Genomic DNA, 9,745 nt, shown 5'->3' with positions numbered 1-9,745 from the left:
ACACACTCTGCAGGAGGAGGATAACATTGACTTGCAAATAACATCAGCTTCACCCTGCTCTGTCATTCATTACACACGGTAGTAGGCTTAGAGTGGGACCTGTTCCTTTCATACACCTAGAAAAACCTGTTCATGGCCATTCCCATCAATTATGGATTTAGGCTTATATTTGTCAAACCAATTGAAATGGCCATTGACATACAGTATCTCTTTATCTATGCACATAGGCTACATTTAATATGTATTTGGTCTACTAGCTACAGTAACAAGCAGATTAAAACACATTTTAAGATACAACATTTCATGGCATTACCATTTGTCAAAGCTCCCAAATCATTCTGTTTTCACTTTGGACACCACATGGGCTTTCTTTGAAAGGAAGTCTGTCTTTGATGATGAGCACAGGTTGCCGCCTCCCGTTCATTTGTGGCATTGCAATTGCATTCAAATGATTTGTCAGCTACTAGACACGGGTAAATATTGGTTGGCTGAGTCTGACTATGGGATAAGCAAATATAATCATCCGAAATAGAATTTTACATCTATTTCATGTACACATTTAATCAACTGTCATTTTGTCATGTTTATATCTCTTTATTTCGATTGACATGCGCAGCAAGGTTCTATGGTGTAATGGTTAGCACTCTGGACTTTGAATCCAGCGATCCGAGTTCAAATCTCGGTAGAACCTTATTTTATGGAAAATAGAAACTTGAATTTCCATCTGACGTGAAATATTACTAGTAGGCTAAACCATTGTTTATAATACTGTCCAGTTAGTAGACATCAGTTTGGTGTATGGAACACTATACAAAACACTGAATTATTCGATTGCTTGTTTTACATCTGTAAAGTATTATTTGTGTAAAGTATTATTTGGGATGTTTAGAACCAAAGTATAAAAGCAAATTAAGTACAGCACAAGTTTTCAAGTCCATGCAAAAAGCAGAATATCCATTCATTATAATGTGATTAATACTGCAGTTATAAATGTTTCCCACAAGGAGGCAGTATATTACAGCTGATAGAGGATAGTCTTCATTTGGCACAGGGCTTTGTTCAAGGTCATCATACACACAGCAGTGAATGTGAGAGAATGAATGAGAGAGATAAATAAATAATGTGCTCACACCAGTAACCCTTCCTTTAGCTTCATTTCCCCATCCTGGGTCAACCCTAACCCTCATCCTAACCTTAGAATGGCGCTGGAATATATAGCGTCCGTTTTACGGGATCCTGACCAATTCTGTTATTTTCATTTTTTTTGCACTGATCGTAACTTTTTTTTGTACATATTGTTTTCGCCATCGTTTCCTATGACTGAAAATAGCCTCTGGACATCAGAACAGTGATTACTAAACTCAATTTGGATGAAGATTTCTATCTCAACAAGTCGGAGGCCTAATCCCCGACCCTCGGAAGAGAAAGAGACGGCAATAGAGAGGCCGACGTGCAGGCACCCTGATGAAACTACGGCGGCGAGGAAATAAACCGCTTCCACCCTCTGTTCTATTTGCGAATATACAATCACTGGAGAACGAACTGGACAAGCTCCATTCGAGACTATCCTATCAACAAGACCTGAAGAACTGTAGTATCCTATGTTTCTCAGAAACTTGGCTGAACAAGGACATGGATAATATACAACTAGCTGGTTTTGCTATGCATAGGCAGGGCAAAATGGCAGCGTCCGGTAAGCTCAAGGGGGGTGGTGTGTGTCTCCTTGTTAACAACAGCTGGTGCGCAATCTCTAATATTAAGGAAGTCTCGAGGTTCTGCCTGCCTGAGTTAGAATACCTCATGATAAGCTGTAGACCATATTATTAGTCAAGAGAGATTTCATCTATATTTTTTGTAACTGTCTATTTACCATCCCAAATCGATGCCTGTACTAAGACCACACTCAACAAGCTGTATAAGGCCATAAGTGAACAAAAAAAATCTCAACCAGAGGCAGCGCCCCTAGGGGTTTTAATGCAGGAAACCTGAAATCCATTTTACCTCATTTCTACCAGCATGTTACCGGTGCAAAAGAGGTGAAAAAACTCTAGATCACCTTTACTCCACACACAGAGATGCATACAAAGCTCTCCCTCATACCTCCATTTGGCAAATCGGACCACAACTCTATCCTCCTGACTTCTGCTTAGAAGCAAAAACTAACACAGGAAGTAACAGTGGTCCGATGAAGCGGATGCTAACCTACAGGACTGTTTTGCTAGCTTAGACTGGAATATGTTTCGGGACTCATCCGATGTCATCGAGGAGTTTACCACATCAGTCACCGGCTTCATTATTAAGTGCATCGATGACCTCGTCCAGACAGTGATCGGATGTACATATCCCAACCAGAAGTCATGGATTTATAGGCAACATCCACACTGAGCTAAACGCTAGAGCTACCGCTTTCAAGGAGCGGGACACTTCTAAAAATCACAATACGGCTTTGACGCTCATCGGATGTGGCAGGGCTTGCAAACCATCATAGATCAATTCAAATTTTATTGGTCACATACATGTATTAAGCAGATGTTATTGCGGGTGTAGCGAAATGCTTGTATTTCTAGCTTCAGTAGTGCAGTAACATCTAACAAGTAATATCTAACAATTTCACAACAATATACACAATACACACAAATCTAAAGTAAAGGAATGGAAATGAGAATATATAAATATTTGGACGGGCAATGTCAAAGCGGCATAGATTAAGAAACAGTTGTATAGAATAGAATACAATATATACATATGAGATGAGTAATGCAAAATATGTAAAAATTATTAAAGTGACTAGTGTTCCATTGTTAAAGGGGCCAGTGATTTCCAGTCTATGTATATAGGGCAGCAGGCTCTATTGTGCTAGTGATGGCTATTTAACAGTCTGATGGCCTTGAGATAGAAGCTGTTTTCATTATTTCGGTCCCAGCTTTGATGCACCTATACTGACCTCGCCTTCTGGATGATAGTGGGGTGAACAGGCACTGGCTCGGGTGGTTGTTCTCCTTGATGATCTTTTTGGCCTTCCTGTGACATCGGGTGCTGTAGGTGTCCTGGAGGGCAGGTAGTTTGCCCCTGTGATGTGACCGCACCACCCTCTGGAGAGCCCTGTGGTTGCGGGCGGTGCAGTTGCCGTACCAAGCGGTGATACAGCCCGACAGGGTGCTCTCAATTGTGCATCTGTAAAAGTTTGGGAGGGTTTTAGGTGCCAAGACAAATTTATTCAGCCTCCTGAGGTTGAAGAGGCGCTGTTGCACCTTCTTCACCACACTGTGTGGGTGGACCATTTCAATTTGTCAATGATGTGTATGCAGAGGAACTTGAAGCTTTCCACCTTCTCCACTGCGGTCCTGTCGATGTGGATAATTGGATAGGGGGTGCGCCCTCTGCTGTTTCCTGAAGTCCATGATCAGCTCTTTTGTTTTGTTGACGTTGAGTGAGAGGTTGTTTCGCTGACACCACACTCCCAGGGCCCTCACCTCCTCCCTGTAGGCTGTCTCGTCATTGTTGGTAATCAGGCCTTCTACTGTTGTGTCATCTGCAAACTTGATGATTGAGTTGGAGACGTGCGTGGCCACGCAGTCATGGGTGAACAGGGAGTACAGGAGGGGGCTGAGCATGCACCTTTGTGGGGCCCCAGTGTTGAGGATCACCATCATCACCTGGGGGCGGCCCGTCAGGAAGTCCAGGACCCAGTTTCACAAGGCGGGGTTGAGACCCATTGCCTCGAGCTTAATGATGAGCTTGGAGGATACTATGGCGTTGAATGCTGAGATATATTCAATGAACAGCGTTCTTACATAGGTATTCTTCTTGTCCAGATGGGATAGGGCAGTGTGCAGTGTGCAGTGTGATGGCAATTGCATCTTCTGTGGATCAATTGGGGTGGTAAGCAAATTGAAGTGGGTCTAAGGTGTCAACACTTGGGCCCCACATATGATCCTTGACTAGTCTCTCAAAGCACTTCATTATGACAGAAGTGATAGTAATTCAGTTCAGTTACCTTTGCTTTCTTGGGTACAGGAACAATGGTGGACATCTTGAAGCATGTAGGGACAACAGACTGAGATAGGGAGAGATTGAACATGTCCGTAAACACTCCTGCCAGCTGGTCTGCGCATGCTGTGAGGATGCGGCTAGGGATGCTGTCCGGGCCATTAGGCTTGCGATGGTTAACACGCTTAAATGTCTTACTCACGGCAGCCACTGAGATTGAAAGCCCACAGTCCTTGGTAGCGGGCCGCGTCGGTGGCACTGTGTTATCCTCAAAGCAGGCAAAGAAGGTGTTTAGCTTGTCCGGAAGCAAGACGTTGGTGTCTGCAACGTGGCTGGTTTTCCCTTTGTATTCCGTGATTGTCTGTAGACCCTGGCACATACGTCTTGTGTCTGAGCCGTTGAATCTATACTGACGTATTTCCTGTTTGATTGCCTTACGGAGGGAATAACAACACTGTTTGTATTCGGTAGTCGCCTTTCCATGGTTAATTGCGGCGGTTCACGCTTTCAGTTTTACGGGAATGCCGCCATCTATTCACGGTTTTCGGTTAGGGTACGTTTTGATAGTCAAAGTGGGTACAACATCTCCTATACACTTCCTTATAAACTCACTCACCAAATCAGCATATACGTCGATGTTATAAATGTGGATTCCGATTGGTCAGACCAGCCTTGAATAGTCCTTAGCATGGGTACTTCCTGTTTGAGTTTCTGCCTATAGGGAATTGAGGAGTAAAATAGAGTCGTGATCAGATTTGCCAAAGGGAGGGCGGGGGAGGGCCTTGTAGGCATCCCGGAAGTTGGAGTAGCAGTGGTTGAGTGTTTTAGCAGCACGAGTACTACAGTCAATAGGTTGATAGAACTTCGGTAGCATTTTGTCTTTGTTAAAATCCCCAGCTACAATAAATGCGGCCTCAGGATATGTGGTTTCCAGTTTGCATAAAGTCCAGTGAAGTTCTTTGAGGGCCATCGTGGTATTGGCTTGAGGGGGAATATACACGGCTGTGACTATAACTAAAGAAAATAATCTTGGAAGGTAATACAGTCGGCATTTGATTGTGAGGTATTCTAGGTCGGGTGACAAAAGAACTTGAGTTCCTGTATGTTAACACAATCACAACATGAGTAGTTAATAATGAAACATACACCCCCATCCTTCTTCATCCCGGCTAGATATTTATTCCTGTCTGCGCGATGAACTGAGAACCCTACTGGCTGTATGGACTCAGACAGTATATCCCGAGAGAGCAATGTTTCAGAGTATGTTAAAATCCCTGATGTCTCTCTGGAAGGAAATCCTCACCTTGAGCGCATCAACTTTATTATCCAGAGACTGAACATTAGCGAGTAATATACTCGGAAGTGGTGGGTGGTGTGTGTGCCTCCTGAGTCAGACTAGAAGTCCACACGAATATGTTTTGGATCAGCCTCTGGAATCAGTTCAATTGCCCTGAGGGATACGAACGAAGGATCTGATTTGGGAAAGTTGTATTCCTGGTCATAATGCTGGTAATCCTGGTGAGTTACCACTGCTCTGACATCCAAAAGTTCTTCTCTGCTGTATGTAACAGCACAAACATTTTTCTGGGCTAATAATGTAAGAAATAACATAAAAAAACATAAATAACATAAAAAAAATGAAATACTGCAAAGTTACCTAGAGGCTAGAAGCACGGCTGCCCTATCTATCGGCACCATTTTTTTCTAAAGGAAACCCAGCTGTTTCCCAGTGATGCGAGCCTGCCAGATGAGCTAAATGCCTTCTATGCTCACTTAGAGGCAAACAACACTGAACCATGTGTAAGAGCACCAGCTGTTATAGACGACTGTATTATCACGCTCTCTGTAGCCGATGTGTGTAAGACCTCAATTACCTCGTACTCATGCACATGGACTCGATACTGGTCCCATGTGAATATAGCCAATTTATCTTTACTTATTGTTATTTATTATTACGTGTTTTACTTTTCTATTATTTTTCTATTTTCTTTCTATCCGCTTTGCTGGGAAGGGCCGTAAGTAAGCATTTCACTGTTAGTCTACACCTGTTGTTTACAAAGCATGTGACGAATAACATTTTATTTGATATTTTCCATGTAGTCATTGCCACACAGGGAGGTTTGTTGGGAGAAAACTATGATTATATCCCTTCTTGCATATAAACATTATTAATTAGAGAGTGATCTAATGTATTCACATATATTTGTTTAATTTGTTACATTTTCCTTGCAGTTGTGCCATTCAGACATCCTGAGCCCAATTAGGGGGTTCTGCTGGCTGCTACCTAGTAGTTCTCACCCAGTTGTCTCTTCCACAGCGTATCCAACCTGGCACAAGAGCTGGACAATAAAGAACAACTATGTAGAAATATGGTAATGTCTTTTCACTCACTGTTTTCTGTTGTCTACTAAAACCAATAAATCCACACAGACACGAATAAATGAGCTGAGTCTTCCTGTCCCTCATCTTGATATCTAATCCCTCTCTGGACCCATGAAGACCTTGTAGGTCAGGGGTGTCTCTTCTGACTGGACAAACACAGTTCTGTGGACCCAAAGGGGCCCAAATATTAGTCCTAGTGAATCTCTTTAGTCAGCAATATTTCACATCCTTAATATGCAGAATGATTGATAACAAAAACAGACAAATTAAAATAATCATGGGTAACCAGAGATGATCTGCTCGGCTGGGGAATGGATGAGGTTAGATCGGGTGATGAGAAAGTCAATGTTATGATGTTGAACTAAACTCTTAAGTACAGTATCTTTCTCTGACTGATGAAGGTCATTTTCACCCAAATGCCACCGTTTTCAAATGTTTCTTTATCTAAGAAGTACAGTATTTGTCTCTCTATTGAGAGAGTATCGTGTATCAAGCATTTTGTCCACACTCAGCGGGCCTAGATGTGTACAATATTTTAGGAAACACATCTTCTCTATCCTGGGAACTGGTCATGCTTAATTTAAACTGCAAACTACTTTGTTCTCTCAGATATCTCTTCTTGGTGAGTTTGTAGTGTCCCATGTTGAATATATACTACTGTTATTGATATATACTACTGTTATTGTCTTCCCGGTCTCTCCGTAACACTAGCCACAATGTCTGCCTAAGGACAGCCACATGGAAACCCATGAGTACTATCCTCTCTCTGGCTCCATTCATCATCACTTTAATGAGGAAAAACAATAACTGTATTAGGTTACTCTACTCTTCCACTAATCCATCCTCTATCTTTTTCTATTCTTCCATTTCTACCACTTTAACTTCCATTTTCCTTTGTGTTTTTTCCCCAAATTGTATTGGCTCCCTCTATGTGCCTCTCATCCTCTCTCCAAGCAGTTATTCTTTTCCCCTGGGGTGCCAGTGCATGGGAACTGAACTGCCCTCCACTCTGCAGCCAACACACTCAGATTTTCCTTTTTTGTTGTTGCTTGTTTTCCTCTCTCCCCTCCAGATTTCTGTCACAGGAAGGGACCTTGTATTTTCCAGGGGAGCCCAGGTGGCTGTGCAGAGTGCAGTAAATCCAGGCCTCCTGGTTCCTCATGTGGTCCCTCACTCACTCTGACTTGAACTGGAACAGGCCCACTGCACCAGCCCAATAGAAACCCAGTAGATGTGATCCAGGCCTTTTCTACATGGAATTAGCCAAATATGAATGGAAGTAGCCAGTAAAATCAACCATGCTTTTGGCTACTGCGTTGTGGGGTTTGGGATTCTGTGCAGGGGCATTTCCTGTTACACTCAGGGCAATGTGATATACTGCACCACAACCCACTGGGATTGACTATGATGTGATATATGATTTAGAAACAAGTCATACCGTGGACTTTTGATTTTATACAAGTTGTTAAAGTTCAGTAATTGGATGATGGACCTAAATGGTTGGAGAGAACACCTTTAAGAAAATATTGCAGTTTTGAAACTGCAGTAAAAGTGCAGTAACTGCAGGCGATTGTGATATTCTGGACTCAGTAATTTGCAGAATAACTGCAGTATACTGCAGTTGAACTGTAGTTATAACTGGACTTACACTGCAAAATTACTGCAGTAAAGACCAGGGTTATTTTTGATGCAGTATTTGCAGCATACTGGACTTATACTACACACTAACTACAGTTTTTACTACAGTCTACTGCAGTAATACTGCACTCTGACTGATCTTTTTTTGTAAGGGTAATACAATTTTATTGGATTAGAATACAATTTCAAGAGGATTTTAAGTATTGCCATCCATTACTGATGAACACAGAACATAACATAACAGTGAAAGGCTGCTATGGGGACAAGGCATCATGAGGGTGATGTCTTATTGAGAGCCAGCAGTGAGACAGAGAGTTGCCTATAATAGTAGGTGGAAAACAACAGTGATTCAAGCAGTGGCAGCTCATTTTGTGGAGACATTTTAATTGGTAGAATGTGGAGACAAGCTAAATGCCTCTATTGGATCCAGCTTGAGAGAAGAAAGGATTTAACCACGTCTACAGTTGGTGGTACATTAATTGTATGTATTTATTTTCCCCAATTTGATCACTTTTTCTCCCAATTCCTTGGTATCCAAGCCATAGTTATGACCTTGTCTCATCACAGCAACTCCCAATGGGCATGGGTGTCACACCCTGATCTGTTTCACCTGTCTTGTGCTTGTCTCCTCCAGATGTCGCCCATTTTCCCCATTATCTCCTGTGCGTTTATACCTGTGTTTTCTGTTTGTCTGTTGCCAGTTCGTCTTATCCAACGTTTTTCCCCCCATACTCCTGTTCTCTCTTGTCCCTTACTAGTGCTTCCAACCTATGCTGCCTGCCCTAACCCCGAGCCTGCCTGCCATCCTGTACCTATCAGACTCTGACCTCGTTTACCAACCTAGGCCTGTCCTGACCCCGAGCCTGCCTGCCATCCTGTACCTATCAGACTCTGACCTCGTTTACCAACCTAGGCCTGTCCTGACCCCGAGCCTGCCTGCCATCCTGTACCTATCAGACTCTGACCTCGTTTACCAACCTAGGCCTGTCCTGACCCCGAGCCTGCCTGGCATCCTGTACCTATCAGACTCTGACCTCGTTTAGCAACCTAGGCCGTTTACCAACCTAGGGTCGTATCCTGAGTCGTGTTAATGGGAGAGTCGAAGATCGGAACACGCGTCCTCCAAAACATGCCCTGTCAAGCTGTGCTGCTTCTTATCACACTTTGCTTAACTCTTCTCACACCACTTCAAAACCGAAGTTACTTTTTCGTAGCAAGTTAGGAGAACTTATGAGGCAGGTTAGGATAATTAACAAAGCAGGTTAGGAGACTGAGGTTAAGGTTAGAAAAAGGTTTAGGGTAAGGGTTAGCTAAAATGCTCTCCTTACACACATGAAAAAATACTACAGTTCTTGCTATATAATTCTATAGTAAACTGTAGCATACTGTAGAATACTATACCGCACACTGTAGTATCCCTCGATAATGTGTAGTACTTACTATAGAATGTTGTAGTATACTGTAGAGTGCTATCGTAAATACTACAGTATTATCCACACAAAAACCACTGTAGTAAACACTGCAGTCCGCAAAAACATTTTTTTAACCATAGTAAATACTACTGTATTTAATCTGCCCATTCCCCTCCCCATATCGCAATTTGTGCCACCCATATGTGAGAAACTCTACATGCCAAGTATAGACTACAGTGCCTTGCGAAAGTATTCGGCCCCTTTGAACTTTGCGACCTTTTGCCACATTTCAGGCTTCAAACATAAAGATATAAAACTGTATT

At 42.6% G+C, this 9,745-nt stretch overlaps 1 non-coding gene across 1 annotated transcript; it reads left to right on the top strand.

The window, feature by feature from the left end:
- The first annotated feature begins 619 nt into the window (after positions 1–619).
- Positions 620–691, top strand: trnaq-uug. Its single transcript has one exon. It is a non-coding gene; the product is annotated as a tRNA-Gln (tRNA).
- The last annotated feature ends 9,054 nt before the right edge of the window (positions 692–9,745 follow it).

Source organism: Oncorhynchus mykiss, chromosome 5 (assembly GCF_013265735.2).
Source record: "Oncorhynchus mykiss isolate Arlee chromosome 5, USDA_OmykA_1.1, whole genome shotgun sequence".
Lineage (NCBI taxonomy): Eukaryota > Metazoa > Chordata > Actinopteri > Salmoniformes > Salmonidae > Oncorhynchus > Oncorhynchus mykiss.
Note: the sequence above shows the minus strand (reverse complement) of the source record. Positions and strands in the feature narration are given on the sequence as shown.